The sequence below is a fragment of the Ovis canadensis genome, chromosome 9, assembly GCF_042477335.2.
Source record: "Ovis canadensis isolate MfBH-ARS-UI-01 breed Bighorn chromosome 9, ARS-UI_OviCan_v2, whole genome shotgun sequence".
NCBI classification, from domain to species: domain Eukaryota; kingdom Metazoa; phylum Chordata; class Mammalia; order Artiodactyla; family Bovidae; genus Ovis; species Ovis canadensis.
The window spans coordinates 103,705,918-103,727,923 of NC_091253.1; the positions used below are offsets into that span (position 1 = coordinate 103,705,918).

At 45.5% G+C, this 22,006-nt stretch overlaps 1 protein-coding gene and 2 long non-coding RNA genes across 14 annotated transcripts in view; 2 read left to right on the forward strand and 1 right to left on the reverse strand.

Annotated features, from left to right (window-relative positions):
• Nucleotides 1-5,282: 5,282 nt before the first annotated feature.
• On the forward strand, nt 5,283-10,253 carry LOC138446332 (uncharacterized). Its single transcript, XR_011259272.1, has 2 exons — nt 5,283-5,423; nt 7,301-10,253. It is a non-coding gene; the product is annotated as an uncharacterized lncRNA (long non-coding RNA).
• Nucleotides 10,254-17,990: 7,737 nt separating this feature from the next.
• On the reverse strand, nt 17,991-21,077 carry LOC138446013 (uncharacterized). Its single transcript, XR_011259093.1, has 2 exons — nt 20,852-21,077; nt 17,991-18,965 (listed from the first exon to the last, which is right to left on the reverse strand). It is a non-coding gene; the product is annotated as an uncharacterized lncRNA (long non-coding RNA).
• Nucleotides 20,947-22,006, forward strand: part of SNX16 (sorting nexin 16) — a 33,680-nt gene continuing 32,620 nt past the window's right edge. For 2 of the 12 annotated variants that reach the window (XM_069600711.1, XM_069600715.1), the window contains exon 1: nt 20,947-21,041. The gene's annotated coding sequence lies outside the window, so the exon portion shown is untranslated. Of the gene's footprint in view, nt 21,167-21,433; nt 21,470-21,503; nt 21,533-22,006 lie in introns of those variants that run through there. The other 10 variants (XM_069600708.1, XM_069600718.1, XM_069600706.1 and 7 more) reach the window with 9 other exon arrangements.

Genomic DNA, 22,006 nt, shown 5'->3' on the forward strand with positions numbered 1-22,006 from the left:
ATGTCTGCTCCGTTCTTTCTGTGATCTTTTCCCTTGTGATTGAACAACTTTCTTTCATGTTGTTTAGGCTCCTGTTTTGTCCGTGTGAACCGATTGCACGTTTTGGTTTGTGGTTTAGCACACAGTTCATATACGTCAACCTGTATGCTGCTGCTGCTGCTGCTAAGTCGCTTCAGTCGTGTTCGACTCTGTGCGACCCCATAGACGGCAGCCCACTAGGCTCCTCTGTCCCTGGGATTCTCCAGGCAAGAGTACTGGAGTGGGTTGCCATTGCCTTCTCCAGTGCATGAAAGTGAAGAGTGAAAGTGAAGTTGCTCAGTCGTGTCTGACTCTTAGAGACCCCATGGACTGCAGCCCACCAGGCTCCTCCGTCCATGGGATTTTCCAGGCAAGAGTACTGGAGCGGGGTGCCATTGCCTTCTCCATCAACCTGTATACAGTGATTTATTTTAAGCTAATAGTTGTGTAACTTAAAATGCTTCCTAAAATCACTACAATTTTTTACTTCACCTTCCCACATTTTTATGTCATATCTTTTTATGTCTTTTTAGTTTTTATCTCATATAATTATTATAGTGGATTTTATGACTTTTGTCTATTAACATTCATACTACTTTTTAGGTGGCTGAACCACTGCCTTCACTATATATTTGCTGTTACCAGTGAGATTTTTTTTCTTTCATATAGTTTCTTTTTCCAAGTTATGGTTTTTTCTTTCCTGCTTAAAGAACACTCTCTTAAATTTTCTAGTAAGGTCAGTTTAGTGGTTGTGAACAGCTTTAGTCTTTGGCTGTCTGAGAAACTCTCTCTCTCCAATTCTGAATGATAGTCTTGGCAGGTAGAATAGTCTTGGTTGAAATTTTTTTCCCTTTCAGCACTCCCTTCTGGCCTGCCTGTTTTCTGCTGAGAAATCAACTGTTAGCCTTACGGGGTTTCCCTTGTATGGGACGAGCTGTTTTCCTTTGCTGCTTTTAAAATGTTCTCTTTACCTTGTGCCATCTTAATTATGATAGGTATTCATGCGAATCTCTTTGCCTTTTTCTGATTTGGGATTTTGGGCAATTCTTCGACCTGGATATTTGTTTCCCGGCCCAGGTTAGGGAGGTTGTCAAGTCACTATTTCATCACACACACTTTTTGCCCCTTTTTCTTTCCTCTCCTTTTGAGAGTCCTAGATGCGGATGTTAGCACGCCTGATGTTGTCTCTGCAGTCCCTTAAACTACTCCCATTTCTTTTAAGCTCTTTCTTCTTTTGCTGTTCTCATTGGGTGCTTTGCACTACTTTATCTTCTAGATCACCGATCGATTCTTATCATTTTTTATGCTGTTTATTCCCTATAGCGTATTTTTTATTTCAATTTTTGTATTTTTCAGCTCTGACTGGTTTTTCCTTTCGTTTTCAAAGTCCCTGTTGATATCTTCTGTTTCTCCATTCTCCTCCAAATTTCACGGAGCGTGCGTATGACTATTACTTTGAACTCTTTATCAGGTAAATTATCTCCATTTCCATAGGATTTCTTCCTGGGGTTTTATCTTGTTCTTCCATAGGGAACATATTTTCTGTCTCCTCATTTTGTTTAACTTTCTCTGTTTCTATGAATTAGGCAAAACAATTACCTCTCCCACTCTTGACGGTGTGTGTGTATAGGCGAGCCTCTTATATAGACTGCATGTATTGGGGGGTGCTGAAGTGGGTGCCAGCTGAGGGTGGCATCCAAGAGTTGCCTTGACAAGACGGCTGGAGCTGGGGCAGGTGCAGACACGGCAGGGAAGGGTCCGGGGTGTGGCACATGAGGCCCACCTTGGCAGGGTGACTGTGGTGGGCACACTAGGGGGAGACCACAGAGCATGGCATGCCAGGGCCCCTTTGGGGGACAGTAGGAGCTGGTTTGAGCCAGGGCCCGGAGGCACACTGACAGGGCTCTGGCAAACCTGCCCAAACACATTCCTGCTTACACTAACAAGATGTCAGGGGAACAAGGAAAACGGCACTCTGCTCGCCAGCGAGTCTGCCCAGGAGAGCTCCAGAAGACCCCCGCCGACAGGCCGACGCTCCAGGGTTAGGTCTGATGCGTGGACTTCCTGCACGCACAGTCCTCTCGCCTGGTACTCCAGCGCACGCAAGTCTGCGCACCAGCCCCTCCCAGCTATCCCTTCCTCCTGGAGGTACCTCCATCTCTCCGACCCGTCTGGAGGCAGCCGCTCTCTCCTTTGCTGTGCAGAAGCTGTTCAACTAGTCCTTAGCGCTTCTTCAGGAGAAATGGCTCTATTAAGTATAGATTCAATGTGTCCATAGAAGCATGTGAACTCAGGGTCTTCCTACACTGCTCTTCTTGAACTTACTCCCTTCCACCCCCGCCCCCCCCCAGTTTGTTCTCTACATAGTAACAAAAGTAACTTATAAAAAGTAAATTTGAAAACAAAAAAAAGTAACTGAAACTTCTGCTTTAAAAAGAAAAAGGAGATCTTCTTCCCCTTATTTCTCCTGTGAAGTACAACTGAAAACCCTGGAAACTGTACGTAAAACAAACATAAGAAGACTCTGAAAAGTGGAGAGAAGGCAAACCAGCCAGGTACGCGATGACAGAGGAACCACAGAGCAACGAGTTAACCTGTGTTTTCTGTTAAGCCCATGTACCCCAGATCTGGAGGTGAAGAGCTGGCAACTCAGAAATGCCAACAGACATACACGAACAAAAAGCCCAAACAGAAGCCACACATCTTTGGGGATCTGAGAGGGATAAATACACCTGGAAGTGAGAGGGGAGGCAAGAGTCGGGGGAGAGGGTTCGTTAGCAACAGCTGCCTGGGCCGCTGCTTCCCTTTTCTCCTCCTTTCAGCCCCGCTCACCTACTTCTCCCCCCACAGACCAGGGTAGTTTACGCTTCAGATCCCCCGGCTACACTTCCAGGCCATCACCACCCACTCGACTCCACCACCACCAGACAGGAGTCAGACTGTCCAGTGAAATCTGGGAACAGGAATGAAGGAAACGAGAAACAGACAGAGAGTGAGACGCCCAATTAACCTCTTAACTTCCAATAAATTCTCAAAGTGTCAGTGAAGAAGGGAAAAGAGAGGAAGCTCTACGGAAATGGTGTGGCGACCCCTACGTCAGCGCACATCGTGAACACTCGCTGAGAGCTGCAAACTGCACCACATTCAATCAAACGGGGAAGATTTTTATGGAAGACATGAACATGTGAGAATCAGCTGAAGGAAGGATTCAGCGAGTCGCTGGGATGTAAGAAAGAAACTTAGGAAAAACTGCAAAGGTGTCAACATAAGAATTGAACCAAAAAGGAAATTTAGTATACAACTACTGTTATATAAATATATTAAAATATATAATAAAGTTTCATTTTTAAGGTCCAAATCAGTGTTGAAACTGAGCATACTAGGAAGCAGCTCAAACCTTGAAATGAGCATTTTATGTATAAATCCATTAGTGTTGTATGCAATATACTAATGAATTACTCTAGGTTTTTTGAATTCCCAATAAATACTTTTGGATAAAATTTTCTAAAGTTAAAAGCAAACTGAATATATCAGAAACCATATCAAGTGACTTGCATATAACATATATTAATATATATTCAAATACCTTTTGTTTTGCTATCCAATGATTCCTTTTAAAGCTGCTTATGATTTTTTGTTCAGCATATATAACTGTGAAATGCTAAATATTACCACAAGGTGGCTCTTCTTATATTCTAAATGAACCGTATCATGTAAGTAGCACTGAAAAGACAATTTCCATAGAGAATATATTATTTCTTATATGTTCTTTTAAAATGAATACTATTGAAATAAAGCCAGTCTGGGAAAGGAGAAAAATATAATATATACAACTACATACTCTTTCAATGATTTTGGTGTGTTCATGGTGGAGGAGAGAGGGCAACTGACTTGAAAATCCATGCTTTAACCTTTTTTACTTGTATAGTTCCAAGAGTATATTTCCAATTCAGTGCTGGGTATAGGATACGAAATGTCAGATATGAAATAATTTACTTAAGGAATGTCTTAACTAACATTTGAGAGAAGCCCAAATTATCAATACAAAACATTCATCCATTCAACAATTATATATTGGTTCTGACTACATTCCAGACTGCAATAGTCAATATAACAGAATGGTTCAGAACACAGACCCTGGAGCCAAACTGTCTAGGTTCCACTAGTAGTCTCGCCCACCTTACCATCTGTGTCTTAGAAATACTTAACTTATTGTACCTATATTTACTCACATATGAAATGGGCCCAGTAATACAAGCTATATAAGCTTCCCATGTAGCTCAGTCAGTAAAGAATCTGCAAGCAGTGCAGGAGACCCATCCAGATTTGATCCTTGAGTTGGAAAGATCCTCTGGAGAAGGAAATGGCAAACCCCTCCAGTATTCCTGCCTGGAGAATCCTATGGACAGAGGAGCCTGGCAGGCTACAACCCATGGGGTTGCAAGAGTCAGACACAACTTAGCTACTAAACCACCACTCGCCAGTACAAGGTTATCATGAGAATCAAATACTCAACATAAGTAAAAAGTATAGAAGAGCACTTTCTAAGTTTAAGTACTTAAGTATTAGCTATAAAATTAGGTACTGTAGTTAATTTAAATCACATCAGCAAATTCCTTGACACTCCTCCCATCAAAATTCTTATTTTCTTTTCTTTAGGTATGCTGCTGCTGCTGCTAAGTTGCTTCAGTCGTGTCCGACTCTGTGTGACCCCATAGGCGGCAGCCCACCAGGCTCCCCCGTCCCTGGGATTCTCCAGGCAAGAGTACTGGGGTGGGGTGCCATTGCCTTCTCCACTTTAGGTATGAGCAAGCCTTAATAAGGTGTTCCCGACAAGCAGAAATGCAGGTTAGTTTAAAAAAGCAATACAACCTCAGCATGGTCCACTCTTTCTTAGGATGCTCACCCTTGGAAGCCAGATGCTATATTGTCAGGAAACAAGGAGCAAGACACAAGGAAAGTCCAGGGGGAGGGGTCCTGGGCAAGAGCCCCAACTAAGGTTCCAGGCAACCGTGAGCATCAGCTGGCAGGCGTGCGTGAAGGAGCCCACAGGTGACCCCAGTCCCACCTTCGAGCCGCCCGAGGTGCTGCTCAGTAGAACAGAGCCAACTTTTCTTTCCCAAGCCATGCCTGCTTCCTTTGCAGAGGCATGAGCAAACTAAATGCTATCGCTTTAAGCCACTATATCTGCATGTTTAATCACTCACTAATAGATAACCAGGACAGGCACTGAACCCATAAATAAGACACAGCTTCTTCCTTCAGAGAGGACTACAGTGAGTACACAGGGGCAGCGTGACCTCCTAAGAAAAGGTGTGGACTTTGGAGTCCGATAGTCCAGAGTCCGAATCCCATTTAGTGCCAAACACCTCCCTGAGCTCTGCTTCTTCATCTGGAAAATCAAGGTAAATAATAACCCTTGCCTTCAAAGGATTGCTCTATACCCTAGCAAATCACCTCCCCGCCTTGAGTCTTACCTTTCTATTTCTTCCAGATGCCAGAGACAGAGGAATCGGTCTGAAATGCAAATGTGATCCTGGGACCTTCTCCCTGTCTTCCCACTGCCCACTCCCGAGAGGAAACTTCTCTGTTTCTCAGCCTTGCTTTCAGGGCCCTCTGTGACCTGGTCCTCCACCTTCCTGGCCTCATCGTGAACCTTCCCTAACTCTATGCTTTGAGATACTTGTTCTCTGAACATTCTCTTCTTGCATTTCCTTCCGAAATCCACAGAATTACCAGTCCAGTCTCTGTGTGGTGTCCCAGCCACAGAAACGTGAGCCTTGAGTCCAGAAGTCGGAGGGACAGCATAGACCTTAACTGTGACGTTCTTAGAGAGGGTAGACCTTAACTGTGACGTTCTTAGAGAGGGGAGACCTTAACTGTGACGTTCTTAGAGAGGGTAGACCTTAACTGCGACGTTCTTAGAGAGGGGAGACCTTAACTGCGACATTCTAGAGAGGGTAGACCTTAACTGTGACGTTCTTAGAGGGGGAGACCTTAACTGTGACGTTCTTAGAGAGGGGAGACCTTAACTGCAACATTCTAGAGAGGGTAGACCTTAACTGTGACGTTCTTAGAGAGGGTAGACCTTAACTGCGACGTTCTTAGAGAGGGGAGACCTTAACTGCGACATTCTAGAGAGGGTAGACCTTAACTGTGACGTTCTTAGAGAGGGGAGACCTTAACTGCGACATTCTAGAGAGGGTAGACCTTAACTGTGACGTTCTTAGAGAGGGGAGACCTTAACTGCGACATTCTAGAGAGGGGAGACCTTAACTGTGACGTTCTTAGAGAGGGTAGACCTTAACTGCGACGTTCTTAGAGAGGGGAGACCTTAACTGCGACATTCTAGAGAGGGTAGACCTTAACTGTGACGTTCTTAGAGAGGGTAGACCTTAACTGCGACGTTCTTAGAGAGGGTAGACCTTAACTGCGACGTTCTTAGAGAGGGTAGACCTTAACTGCGACATTCTAGAGAGGGTAGACCTTAACTGTGACGTTCTTAGAGAGGGTAGACCTTAACTGCGACGTTCTTAGAGAGGGGAGACCTTAACTGCGACATTCTAGAGAGGGTAGACCTTAACTGTGACGTTCTTAGAGAGGGTAGACCTTAACTGTGACGTTCTTAAAGAGGCGACCCAGGACTTTCACACAGAATTTCTCAGAATGCTACCTAGGCATTGCCTTTATGCAGCTTTCTTTCCCCTGAAGGTTTTCCATGGCCTCTGAAGCTGGCAAAGATCTTTTCCCCCATGTGGCTTCCTTACAGTCAGGTAGTTCTCCCTCCATTCCATCCCACCCCCACCATGCAGCTCTCTTGGTCCCCATTCTTCCACTCAAGCCCACTAGCTAAGGTAATCCATCCTAGGATGGCCCAGGACAGCCAGACAAGCCAGCAGATCAGCCCCCTAGAATTCTCTTGCATCCTCAGAGAGGGAGCACACATGGAGCTTCCTGGGAATGGCAGTCACAACTACCCTCTTTGTTGCTGAAATTATTTTTGAAAAATCAGGCTATTTCCATATTGCATGAAAGACCTAAGCAGCAAGATTGACTCCTCTAAGGTCTAGGGCGCACAGAAAATTGTACAAATTCATATACTTGCAATGCTTTGCCCCTAAGACACTTGACTCTGCCATGCTGTTCTTCACTACCTGACCTTAGAAAGTACTGTCCTGCCTAGAATGTCTTCCTCCCTCACTTCCAATCCCACGCGCTTCTCCTGCCTGACTTTTCATAATCCTTCAGGTCTGACCTTACTAACAGGTGCTGTTTCCTCCAGGAAGTCCTCGCTGACAGCCCACCTGCAGCCTGGGTTGGCCCACCTCCTCTGCATGAACCCTCTGCCCAGCTGCAGTGCTTGCTACGCTGCATCGCAATAGCCTGTTTGGTCTGCCACCTTTGAATTGCGCTGTGAACGCCATGAGGGCAATAGCTGATTCTGACCCGATCAGCACTGTATCTCTCGGTCCAGAGCACGGTAACCGTGAGTCTTCAGTAAGCGCCCACGGTGAGGGAGAGTAACTGGGGCAGCACACGCCACTTGACGGCCACTATCGATGGCCCAGCACACAAGCCCCAACTCCGGGCAGCAGAGCCGCTTTCACCCTTACACTGACCGGGCACCCTGCTGAGAGACCCATCCTGCCATCCAGAACACACTCATATTTACTTATTCAAGTGCCTATCTCTATTTAACTGCTCAACCAAGCTGGTGAATATTAAGTGTTTATTTGTAAAGAGCTAGCACTCAGCACTGTGCTTCACACACGCAAAGTGCTCTGGAAATGTGGGCTGACTGAACGAAGTGGGAGACAAATATGAAGACAATTTCAGCACCGTGTGATCAAGGCCGAAATTTACACAAGGGACACACAGAAGCACAGAGGAGGAAATGCCAACCAAGCGTGGGCAACTTACGGAAAAACACACGAAGGACCTAAAACGTGAGCTTTATGAACAGGATCTTTCAAAGAGAGAGAAGCAGCAGCACAGACCAAGGAGGGGAGACATGTCACATCTGCAGCAAGCACGTCACCCAATACATGGGCTAAAGAGAGAGAGAGAAATCAGGAAGGAGGCTAGAGAGGCAGGCAGCAGCCAGACCAAGGAGGGGAGACATCTCACACCTGCAGCAAGCGCATCACCCAATACATGGGCTAAAGAGAGAGAGAGAAATCAGGAAGGAGGCTAGAGAGGCAGGCAGCAGCCAGACCAAGGAGGGGAGACATCTCACATCTGCAACAAGCGGGTCACCCAATACATGGGCTAAAGAGAGAGAGAGAAATCAGGAAGGAGGAGGCTAGAGAGGCAGGCAGCAGCCAGACCACAAAGTCTTTGTTCGGTGCCAGTTGTCAAGCAAAAGAGTTTTGCATTTCATCTCTTAAACAATGAGTGATAATGAAAGAATCTGAACAGGTGAGGTAGGATGCATATAGAGCTATGTTCCAAAATTCTAACTCTAGTAGCGAAAGACGAGAATGAAAGTCTGGTGTCAAACATACCAGTGTGGAGTCAGTTGTCTCAGTCCAGGCCAATATATACGGATGCCCAGAGGAAGGTATTTGTAGTGATAACAGAAGAGAAAACAGTTTTGAAAGATATTTTTAGAGACAACCAACAGACTACTTCTGACAGGGTGGAAGGAAGGGAGAAATGAAAAGCTGGGATAATTCTTAAGTTTTTATTTCAAGTTATCTGGCTGGTAAAAATACTGTCACCAACAAAAGCAGAGAGGAGGGAGATACTGGTCTTAGAGTGATGATGGAACATTCAAGTAGAAATTCAACCGTCTTCAAGGACTAAGCCCAAGGGGAATGTTCCTCCCTTTTTTGTTCACTTCTAGAAAATAAAAACCTGGGGGTGAGGGTTAGCTTTACCATTTTTTCCAACTGGACTGTTAACAACAGGCAAACACTTCTCATCACTCAGCAGACACAATGAACCTTGCTTAATTAATCCCAATTAATCTTGCTTAATCAATAAGGAAATTTATTATCTCAGACCACTTCAAAACCAGAAGCAGTGTGGACTCCAGGAACAGTGAATTCAGAGGTGCCATGACGTCATCAGGACGCTTACCCTGCTTCACTACTCTGCCATCCCCACACTGCTCCATCCCAAAGTGACTCCCTTGCGGTTGCAAGATGACAGGTAACGGCAGTCAGGACTCTGCCTTCCTTGCTCATAGCCAACCGCAGAGAAGAGAATATTTCCCCTCAAGTTGTTGTTGCTGTTGTTCAGTCGCTCAGTCGTGTCCGACTCCTTTGTGACCCCATGGACTGCAGCACGCCAGGCCTCCCTGTCCTCCACCATCTCCCAGAGTTTGCTCAAACTCACGTCCATCGAGTTGGTGATGCCATCCAGCCATCTCATCCTCTGTTGTCCCCTTCTCCTCCTACCTTCAATCCTTCCCAGCATCAGGGTCTTTTCTAACGAGTCAGTTCTTCCCATCAGGTGGCTGAAGTATTGGAGCTTCAGCTTCAGCATCAGTCCTTCCAATGTATATTCAGGACTGATTTCCTTTAGGATGGACTGGTTGGATCTCCTTGCAGTCCAAGGGACTCTTAAGAGTCTTCCCCAGCACAATTCAAAAACATCAATTTCTCAGAATTAAAAGACATGTGTGCCCCAATGTTCATTGAAGCACTGTTTACAATAGCTAGGACATGGAAGCAACCTAGAGGTCCATCAGCAGACAAATGGATAAGAAAGCTGTGGTACTTATACACAATGGAATATTACTCAGCTATTAAAAAGAATGCATTTGAATCAGTTCTAATGAGCTGGATGAAACTGGAACCTATTATAGAGAGTGAAGTAAGTCAGAAAGAAAAACACCAACACAGTATATTAATGCATATACGTGGAATTTAGAAAGATGGTAATGATGACCTTATATGTAAGACAGCAAAGAGACACAAAGAACAGACTTTTGGACTCTGTGGGAGAAGGCAAGGGGTGGGATGATTTGAGAAAATAGCATTGGAACATGTATATTACCATATTGTGAAACAGATCACCAGTCCAAGTTCAATGCATAAAACTGGGCACTCAAAGCCGGTGAACTGGGATGACCCCGAGGGATGGGATGGAGAGGGAGGTGGGAGGGGGTTTCAGGATGGGGGACACATGTATACCCATGGCTGATTCATATCTATGCACAGCAAAAACCACTACAATATTGTAAAGTAATTAGCCTCCAATTAAAATAAATTAATTAATTTAAAAAGAAATAGGGCTGATTTCTTTTAGGATTGACTGGTTTGATCTCCTTGCTGTCCAAGGGACTCTCAAGAGTCTTCTCTAGCACCACAGTTCAAAGGCATCAATTCCCCTCAATTTAAATCATTCCTTTTTCTTGGCCTTTCTCTTCACCCTTCTCTTCACTTCCTTATGTAGCAAGCATCTCAAAAGTGGTTCTGTCAAATTTACCACATTACTGACTGGGGGATTTTTGAAGAAACTAACACCTGTGGCTGGAGATTTGTTATGCAGGCAAATATTAAAACATTCCAGTCAATAATGTTTGGGTAACAAAAGATGTATTAACATGCCTATGGTCAGTAAGTTGGTAAGAGAAAGGAAAAACTTTAAGGATATTGACTAGCTTACAGAACTCTGAAATCCCTGGGGACACTGCATGCATGTATGCTAAGTTCAAATCCTGGAAGATGATGCTGTGAAAGTGCTGCACTCAATAGCCAGCAAATTTGGAAAACTCAGCAGTGGCCACAGGACTGGAAAAGGTCAGTTTTCATTCCAATCCCAAAGAAAGGCAATGCCAAAGAATGCTCAAACTACTGCACAATTGCACTCATCTCACATGCTAGTAAAGTAATGCTCAAAATTCTCCAAGCCACGCTTCAGCAATATGTGAACCGTGAACTCCCTGATGTTCAAGCTGGTTTTAGAAAAGGCAGAGGAACCAGAGATCAAATTGCCAACATCCACTGGATCATGGAAAAAGCAAGAGAGTTCCAGAAAAACATCTATTTCTGCTTTATTGACTATGCCAAAGCCTTTGACTGTGTGGATCACAATAAACTGTGGAAAATTCTGAGAGAGATGGGAATACCAGATCACCTGACCTGCCTCTTGAGAAATCTGTATGCAGGTCAGGAAGCAACAGTTAGAACTGGACATGGAACAACAGACTGGTTCCAGATAGGAAAAGGAGTGCGTCAAGGCTGTATATTGTCACCCTGCTTATTTAACTTCTATGCAGAGTACATCATGAGAAACACTGGACTGGAAGAAACAAGCTGGAATCAAGATTGCCAGGAGAAATATCAATAACCTCAGATATGCAGATGACACCACCCTTACGGCAGAAAGTGAAGAGGAACTCAAAAGCCTCTTGATGAAAGTGAAAGAGGAGAGTGAAAAAGTTGGCTTAAAGCTCAACATTCAGAAAACAAAGATCATGGCATCCAGTCCCATCACTTCATGGAAAATAGATGGGGAAACAGTGGAAACAGTGTCAGACTTTATTTTTTTGGGCTCCAAAATCACTGCAGATGGTGACTGCAGTTATGAAATTAAAAGACGCTTACTCCTTGGAAGAAAAGTTATGCCCAACCTAGACAGCATATTCAAAAGCAGAGACATTACTTTGCCAACTAAGGTCCATCTAGTCAAGGCTATGGTTTTTCCTGTGGTCATGTATGGATGTGAGAGTTGGACTGTGAAGAAGGCTGAGCGCCGAAGAATTGATGCTTTTGAACTGTGGTGTTGGAGAAGACTCCTGAGAGTCCCTTGGACTCAAGGAGATCCACCCAGTCCAATCTGAAGGAGATCAACCCTGGGATTTCTTTGGAAGGAATGATGCTAAAGCTGAAACTCCAGTACTTTGGCCACCTCATGCGAAGAGTTGACTCATTGGAAAAGACTCTGGTGCTGGGAGGGATTGGGGGCAGGAGGAGAAGGGGACGACAGAGGATGAGATGGCTGGATGGCATCACGGACTCAATGGACGTGAGTCTGAGTGAACTCCGGCAGATGGTGATGGACAGGGAGGCCTGGCATGCTGCGATTCATGGGGTTGCAAAGAGTCGGACACGACTGAGCGACTGAACTGAAATGAACTGAACTGATGCTAAGTTGCTCAACTGTATCCAACTCTTTGCAACCCTGTGGACCGTAGCCCACCAGGCTCCTCGGTCCTTGGGATTCTCCAGGCAAGAACACCGGAGTGGGTTGCAGGAACATATCCTGCTTGGGCACTCAGTCATACCCGACCCCGTGGACTATAGCTCACCAGGCTCCTCCGTCCATGGGATTCTCCAGGTGAGAATACTGGAGTGGGTTGCCATTTCCTACTGCAGGCAAGCTTTCTGACCCAGGGATCAAACTCACATCTCCTGTGTCTCCTGCACTGGCAGGAGGATTCTCTGCCACTGTGCCACTCAGAAAGCCCAAAACCAAACCATATGAGTCTTGTGAGCAAGCCACTACCTCTGAGCATTAGACCCTGTACTTCACACAACACAGCAGGCGTGGGAAGAGTCCTCTGATTGGTCATGCTGAGGCATGTTCTGTACCCTAGCTGGAATGAGGTTCAGAAAGCAAGGATACGGCAATCTAGAATTTGAGAGTGGGAAGTGGGCTCTGACCTCTCACCAAGATTCACAGGGTGGGAATTCCCTAGACGCAGAAAGACACTCAGAGAGTTGGCATCCGATGAAGTCCACTGCAGAACTGTTACAGGAGCTTCAACCAGCTCAGCCACCCATATGGATGGCGCTCCCTGGGGAAAAGAGGACTACGTGAGCAAAGCGCAAAGGGGGTGCCTGACAAAGTCTGCAACACTTGGGGATTCAGGCAAAAGTGCACGTTCTCCGTCTCAGTGGTAGCAGACTGCTGCCCGGCAGGCCTCCCGTTCAGCGGGGCAGCGAGCCCTGCAGGAAGTCCTCCAGCTGGTGTCTGTGTGAGAGCTTGGCTCAAGGGGCACTGAGTGTCTCACCTCTGGTCGTGGGAAGGCAACTGTGGAGCTGTCGATACGAGCAGGATCCTGCCGGTGGCAAAGCAGGGGCAGCGGCTCACCCAGCCGTGAAGGGAGTAATAACCAAAACAGAGTCCCTGGCGCAAAGAAGACGACTCCTGTGGAGTTTAAGGATGAGCAGAAAATGGAAAATTGACACAACACTAGAATTCCTTAAAATGAAGTGGGAACTTGAAACTAGCAAGACTGGGATATTAGTGTTAAAATTCAACGTGTCAGAAACAAATGGATCACATATGCAACTGCAGAAACATCTGGCGTCTTACTTCCTGGGACCAGAGCTCTTAGGAAAAGGAAGAAAGAGCGCTCTGGCTAAGTGGTTTCCTTTTTCCTCCTACACAGCATATGAGGCAGCCTTCCTAGAATGCTCTGCCTACATCCTCAGGTTTGCAAAATTGTTTTCTTCTAGATGTCCAAATCTCAGCAATCAAGACACATGTTCAGAGCGGTCTGCTCCGACGCCCCAGTGGGTAACTGCTGCACATTCCCCTGCCCCACCGACTCTGATCATGTGACTCACCCTATTGTCTTCAAAGAATATAAACCTAGATAAACTCTTAACACTTATTTCTTGTTACGTTTATTGGCTGTCCCCACGTAAACATTTACCAAACACGGGTTCCATGAGAAGAGTGGTTTTGCGTATGTTGTTCCTGATAAATTCCTAGAGGCTTAGAACAATAACTGGCGCATATGGTGGGCGGGCAACAAAGCCCTGTCAAATGAAGAGGAGGGCGGGCTCCTCAGAGTGAAGGCTATTCAGTATCACACAAACATTGAAACTGCAAGTCTGTCTTTATTTCAGTTCAAACAACTTTGTCTCTCATTATTAAAAAATTTCTGTATAAAATCCTCTACACCTTTTCTGCCTAGGATACTCCTCTTCCCAACTGCACCCCCACTTCCAATTCCTATCCAGGCACATACTCTACCTGCTTAATTCCTTCCCAATCCTTCTGGTCCATCCAATCTTTCAACAAGGAAGATGAGAGAAGCCAGGGCTCAGAATCAACATAAACATCAAATGAGAACAGCAGGAGAGCCTCTGAGGACAGGAGAGGCACAAGAGAACATCTACCAAGACAGAGCATTTTAGGAGCCAAACCCAGGATGTGTGAATTATACTACAGCTGGGCAAGAGTCAAAGAGAAGGACAAAAGAAATGAAATCACTCGGGCCAGCTCCCATAGCGTTAAATGAAGTGAGACGCCATGTGTTTCTGGAACTAAGTCTAAAGACTTCACTTTCAATCTCTGTCTTGCCAAGGATGGCCTTCTGAGGGGCGATGCTTCATCCCATAAGATGAAAGAGAGAGGGATGGTGGGAGAAATCTGAACATGGGCTTCTGAGACAGACAGAACCGGGCTTGAGTCCTTTAACCTTTCCAAACAAGGCTGTTCTTGTGGCTTAGTCACTGAGTCGTGTCTGACTGTTTGCAACCCATGGACTGTAGCCCACCAGGCTCCTCTGTCCATGGGACTTCCCAGGCAAGAATACTGGAATGGGTTGCCATTTCTTTCTCCTCCAAACCAGATAACTTCTCAGAGAATAACTTTTCATATATAAAGAGCTGCTATTTGGCCTCTTAGAGACTCAGTCCAGAAAGAATCAATCATAACAACACTATCTGACTCATGGGATTATTTTGAGGGTTAAATAAGTTAATGTACATAAAATAAATAGTGCAGATCTCTGCTCATAGTTAACTACTATTCATTGCATATGATAGGTACTTAATAAATGGCTGGTAAATTAATTAATGAATTAATTCATCTAGAGGAAACAGACCATAAAAGAGATAAAAGTCATTACATGAAGGGACTCATGGACCTACTCAAAAATTTAATTTTATTCTCTAAACCAGGAGTGGAAAATGTGTAAATCTAGAAGAATATTCTAGGAAATGTGCACCAGTAAGATGAGCCAGGTATTTTAAAAAGTACTTATTATGGAGACTATACCCAAAGTACCTGCCTTATTCGGGTACCATATAAGGTCAGCACATGGATGTCCAATACACAGTCCTGGCCCTTATGCTGTACATTTAATGAAAGTGAAAGTGTCAGTTGTTCAGGCATTTCCGACTCTTTGCAGCCCCATGGACTGAAGCCCACCAGACTTCTCTGTCCATGGGATTCTCCAGGCAAGAATACTGGAGTGGGTTGCTGTTCCCTTCTCCAGGGGATCTTCTCAACCCAGGGATCAAACCCAAGTCTCCTGAATTGCAGGAGGATTCTTTACTGTCTGAGCCACCGAGGAAGTCCTCACAAATAATGCAATGACTGCCTCCACTCATGTACCAAATACAAGGTGCTCACAGAGGCTTGTGTAAGTGCTCACTTAATTCCATCTGAAGAAAGCAGGAAGGTATTACTAATGAAGCTATATTTGAGATGGACTTGAGGGATGAGTAGGAGCTCATATCTCTATTTCCAGCTACATTCAAAGGCCCTTCAATTCAATCAGGCTGGTCTACTCAGAGTTTCACAACACTCCACACAGTTATGCCCTTTCTCGAGTTTTTTACTTTGCCCAGTGTGCTCTGCCTGGTGGCTCAGACCATAAAGAGTCTGCCCATAAAGCAGGAGATCCAGGTTCAATCCCTGGATCAAGACGATCCCCTGGAGAAGCAAACGGCAACCCACCCCAGTACTCTTGCCTGGAGAATCCCATGAATGGAGGAGCCTGGCAGGTTACAGCCCATGGGGTCACAGAGTCGGACACAACTGAGTGACTTCACTTTCATTTTCGTTTTTTGCCCTGCCTGCATCCTTCACTTATTCAATTCCTAGCAACACTTTAAGCCCAATGTAGGTCCTCCTCATGCACAAAATCTATGAAGACTTCCCAGGCATCAAATGTTAACTGAGAATGTAGCAGGGGCAAGACACTATTGGAAGGATGACAGACATTTAGGACCCAAGTGCAAATGTGCTCAGAAAAGGGCATCTTACTATCCCGAGTAAGAAGCTTACCAGTTTGAGAACCAAGAGTTCATGGGCAATGGAACTGATTACAAACAGATCCTTTAGCTTCTGTTTTCCTTTCTGTTTTTGAGGAAATGAAAGGGTCATTTTAGAGTCATTTTAGACTCTAAAATGGAGACTTATCTTCAAGATCATTATGGTCTCTTTCAGTTCGAAAACTGATTTTGCGAAGAAATTTGGTCTCTTTGTTATATTTCCAGTAGAATTTCCACACATGCTTTCAAAGTCTTTCTTATGTAATAGGAGTAGAAAATTACAAATCCATGCTAGTAGTATGAAAGGCTCTTCTCTGTGCCATTATAAATGCCATGTAATTCCCACCCTGGATTTAGGGCATCCACAGGTCACACACTCACTGTAATAAAGTTGGCTATCATGTTGCTCCATTGCTACTTTGGTCACCTCCTGTCACTCTAAGAACAGACTACCTATAGTTCTTTTTCTGAACTTTTAAAATTTCATGACAGGGAGAAAACAGAGGGCAGGTGGAGTTCAGATCCTGACTATTAAAATTATAGAAACACTGCCTATGGAAAACAAGGAATCCGTGAAATTATACCAAAGTAATAACTGCAGCCATGAAACCACAAGACAATTGCTTCTTGGCAGGAAAGTGATGACAAACCTAGACTGTGTGTAGAAAAGCAGAGACATCACTCTGCCAACAAAGGCCCATATAGCCTAGGATGTGGTCGCCCCAGTGGTCATGTATGGTTGAGAGCTGGACCATAAGGAAGGCAGAAAACCAAAGAATTGATGCCTTCAAACTGTGATGCTGGAGAAGACTCCTGAAAGTCCCTTGAGCAGCAAGGAGATCAAGCCAGTCAATCTTAAGGGAGCTCAACCCTGAATATTCACTGAAGGACTGATGCTGAAGCTAAAGCTCCAGGATTTTGGTCATCTGATGCGCACAGATGACTCACTGGAAAAGTCCCTGATTCTGGGAAAGATTGAGGGCAGAAGAAGAGGGTGTCAGAGGATGCGATAGCTGGACGGCATCACTACAATGAACATGAACTTGGGCAAACTCCAGGAGATGGTGAGGGACAGGGAGGCCTGGTGTGCTGCAGTCTAAGAAGTCGCAAGGAGTCGGACACAACTGGGCGACTAAACAACAACAACAATAATTGGAAAAGAGTCATTTTATGTTATTTCAGTTATTTCAAATCATTGATAAGGGATTGTTTGTATTTTATCAACTGTCACTTTGCGCATTCAGTTTGTCTCATTTCAATGGGCCATATTAGTTGTACTCTCAGTTATAAGCAAAATAACCAGCTCTGGCTAGATTTAAGTAAAAAGCAAATCTACTGGAAGAACATTAAGGTACTCATGAACTCCAAAAAAAGTGGATAATGGGGAAGAACCAGACCAACTCCAGTGACCTCAGCCATGGGACTTTATGGACCTTCACACAAAATTTCCTTTATCTGACTTTAACTCCTGTGACTTCCAGTCTGTATACTCACCTTCCTACAAGACAGTAGAAGAGAGTATCATTTGGACATAACTGGGTCAAAAGTCCTGTTCAGACACAATCAACTATGACAAAAACTTGTTAAAAGAGTAACATATTATGAACATGACCACAAGGACTCATCCTTGTAGAAGAGGGACAAACTTTACAGAAGGGGGAAATGTTGAGATCTAAGAGGCTACCTCAAGAGATGTCTGCCTATTGCACATAATTTATTCTGCTGTGTTTTTTCTTACCTTCATTCTTCCTCCCCCTTAAACCCTCTACCTCTATGTGCCAATATCTACATATCATTGTATAAAATCATACCTTGAGCGGGCTCCATATGTCCTGCTATGTGTATATGTTTTATACAAAATTAAAATTATGAAAGAAGAGAAAAATGATCTTCTGTTACTTTAAAAATTAAAATGAATGCAATTCAATTTGATTGTGTGCACTGTATAAAGGCATCATAGCTCAAATAAAATATTCCATACACAGAGACTAGCCATTAGATGCTATCTGTGTTAATATAACTTTTATTTTGACAATCACAGATATTCTTTCTTGATTGTTAAGGATGTCCTGGAGCTCAGAAGTAAACCCATATGCATACGGCCAATTCATTTACAACTAAGGAGCCAAGAATATTGTTATTGTTGTTTTTCAGTCACTAAGTCGTGTCCAACTCTTTGCGACCCCATGGACTGTAGTACATCAGGCTCCTCTGTCTCCAGTATCTCCCAGAGTTCACTCAAATCCATTGAATCAGTGATGCTGTCTAACCATGGACTCCTCTGTCACCCCTTTTCCATTTGCCTTTAGTCTTTCCCAGCATCAGGGTCTTTTCCAATGCGTCAGCTCTTCACATCAGGTGGCCAGAGAAAAGCTTCAGCTTCAGCATCAGTCCTTCCAATGAATATTCAGGGTTGATTTCCTTTAGAGTTGACTGGTTTGATCTCCTGCAGTCCAAGGGACTCTCAAGAGTCTTCCCCAGCACAATTCAAAAACATCAGTTCTTCAGTGCTCAGCCTTCTTTATGGTCTAACTCTAACACCTACATGACTACTGGAAAAATCATAGCTTTGACGATATGGACCTTTATCAGCAAAGTGATGTCTCTGCTTTTTAATATGCTATCTAGGTTTGCCATAGCTTTCCATTCAAGTTCGAAGCATCTTTTAATTTCATGGCTGCAGTCACTGTCCACAGTGGTTTTGGAGCCTAAGAAAAAAACCTGTCACTGCTTCCACTTTTTCTCCTTCTATTTGCCATGAATTGATGGGATTGAATGCCATGATCTAAGTTTTTTTCACGTTGAGTTTTAACCTAGCTTTTTCACTCCCCTCTTTCACTTTCATCAAGAAGCTCTTTAGCTCCTCTTCACTTTCTGCCATTAGAGTATTATTATCTGCATATCTGAGGCTGTTGATATTTCTTCTGGCAACACTGATTCCAGCTTGTGATTCATCCAGCCCAGAATTTCACATGATGTACTCTGCAAAGAAGTTAAATCAGTAGGGTGACAATACACAACCCTGACATACTCCTTTCCCAATCTGGAACCAGTCAGTTATTCCATGTCCAGTCCTAACTGTTGCTCCTTGACCCACATACAGGTTTCTCAGAAGACAAGCAAGGTGGTCTGGTACTCCCATCTCTTTAAGAATTTTCCACAGTTTGTTGTGATCCACACAGTCAAAGAGTTTAACATAGTCAATGAAGCAAAAGTAGATATTTTTCTGGAATTCTCTAGACTTACTATAGTGATCACTTCACAATGAGTACAAATATTAAGTCATTATGTTGCATACTTGAAACTAGTATAATTTACACTGTTAATTGGAATCTCATTAAAATATTTTTAAGAAGTGTTCATTTTCTAAAAGTAAAATCTAGACATTCATCTATGCCAGATATTCTGGAAGACAAAGAATACATATAGTATGCAGGTCCTGTATGCTCCTTTAAATAATTTGTGAAGGAAGTTCTTCTTGGACAATTCCAATGATCTTTTCTAAATCTTTTTTCTATCCCTAACTGAGGTATGTGTATACTTTGCTTCTTGAAAGTTTAATATTCCTTTGCTTCCTGGATATTAGATTATAAGATTTTCCATTTTCAAACTTATCTTTTGCTGCAGTCCTGACAAGTGAGGGAAATGTTCCAAAGCTCCTTTTTCTTTTCTACACCTTTATTAACTTACAGAATTCAAGGATATATCTGCCACCTCTCAGCCAAGGCTGCCTAGTCTATCCTGAAAACTACCTCATGTTTTAGTCTACCATCTCTACAGAATTCTTTTTTATTTTTCAATTTTATTTATTTATTCCACTGTAGGAGGAAGCATGTGGGATCTTAGTTTCTCCACCAGGGATGCAAACTTTGTCTTCTGCACTGGAAGCACAGAGTCTTAACTACTCCACTGCCAGAGAAGTCACTAGAATTCTCTTTTTATGTCTCATTCACACTGAAAGAGCAATATTATCAATCAAACACCATCAATATGCCACAAGCCAGATTATCTTCCTATGTTCACTTTGAAATTACAAGTATCATGTTTTCCCAGTCTTGGGACTATTCCAACGCCTTAGAACTCATGGAATGATTTTTGTATCAAATTGCTCAATTCTAATAATAAACAGGCCTGCAGACGGGTCTGAATTTTAGTATTTGTCTATCAAAGAGCCATTTTTCTGATCATCTTCAGGTCTTTAGACATGCACGTCTAACAAGCCTGTGTGCTAAGTTGTTTCAGTCCTGCCGAGTCTTTGCGACCCCACGGACTGTAGCCCACCAAGCTCCTCTGTCCATGGGATTCTCCAGGCAAGAATACTGGAGCGGGTTGTCATGGCCTCCTCCAAGGGACCCAGGGATGGAACCAAGGTCTCCCCACTGGAAGCCCCTAACAGGCCTAATATTTATTTGAATCAAAATTTCTCTCGAGATTAAAAAAAAAAAAACCAAGGTCTCCCCACTGGAAGCCCCTAACAGGCCTAACATTTATTTGAATCAAAATTTCTCTCGAGATTTAAAAAAAAAAAAAAACCGCCACACTGAACAACTTCAGTTCTCTGAAATTACTCCTTCTCATTGGAGGAATTACTCCTCCTCATTGGAGGCCTGCGTCCCCCTTTTAGAATCAGCTGTCCTCTGAGACGCGGCTCCTTCTGGAAACCAGTCTCTAACCGGGTAGAACCAGCCCCGCAGGGGATGACTACGAGTCCCAAGACGCAAAGCGAGCCCCGGCCCACGTTGGCCGCAGTTGCTCCCGGGAATTGTAGTCTTCTCATCACCTGTCGTTCAAACTAGGGACCGTAGCCTCCACGTCTCAAAAGTTAACTGATAAAAATAAAGCTATGGGAAAGAAGGTAAAATTCTTACCACAAACTAGGTTCGACTCGGGCGCCGAGGACCCCTGAGACCACGACTCACGCCCCTGAGGCGGGCGCCCTCGACGTGACGTCACTTCCGGGAGCGGCGGCGCCCAGCCCCTCCCTCCTCCTGGCAGGGACTCTGGGCCCGCGGCCCGCGCGGAGGCGGGCGGGAGCCGCTGTTTTCGGGAAGGGGTCACGTGAGTTCTCCGGGTGCGGTGGGTGGAGACGGAAAGCTGCGGTGAGGGTCGGAGTTAACCCTCCCGGGGCAGCGCGCCCGAGTGGGCGGAGGTAGGGAGCGGGCTGGGGAGCGGAGCGCGCTGAGGTAGGTGAGGGGCGCGCTGAGGTAGGTGAGGGGCGCGCTGAGGTAGGTACGGAGCGCGCTGAGGTAGGTACGGAGCGCGCTGAGGTGAGGAGCGCGCTGAGGTGGGTGAGGGGCGCGCTGAGGTAGGTGAGGGGCGCGCTGAGGTAGGTACGGAGCGCGCTGAGGTGAGGAGCGCGCTGAGGTGGGTGAGGGGAGCGCTGAGGTAGGTGAGGGGCGCGCTGAGGTAGGTGGGGCGTGCGCTGAGGTAGGTACGGAGCGCGCTGAGGTGAGGAGCGCGCTGAGGTGGGTGAGGGGAGCGCTGAGGTAGGTGGGGGGTGCGCTGAGGTAGGTGGGGCGTGCGCTGAGGTAGGTACGGAGCGCGCTGAGGTGAGGAGCGCGCTGAGGTGGGTGAGGGGTGCGCTGAGGTAGGTGGGGGGTGCGCTGAGGTGGGGGCCGCGCTGAGGTGGGTGAGGGTGCGCTGAGGTGGGCGGTGCGCTGAGGTGGGGGGCGCGCTGAGGTGGGTGAGGGTGCGCTGAGGTGGGGGGCGCGCTGAGGTGGGTGAGGGTGCGCTGAGGTGGGGGGCGCGCTGAGATAGGTGGAGGGTGCGCTGAGGTAGGTAGGGGGAGCGCTTAGGTGGGGGGCGCGCTGAGATAGGTTGGGGGCGCGCTGAGGTAGGTTGGGGGCGCGCTGAGGTGGGGGGCGCGCTGAGATAGGTGGGGGGGCGCACTGAGGTGGGGGGCGCGCTGAGGTGGGGGGCGCGCTGAGGTGGGTGAGGGGTGCGCTGAGGTAGGTGGGGGGTGCGCTGAGGTAGGTGGGGGGCGCGCTGAGGTGAGGGGCGCGCTGAGGTAGGTGGGGGTGCGC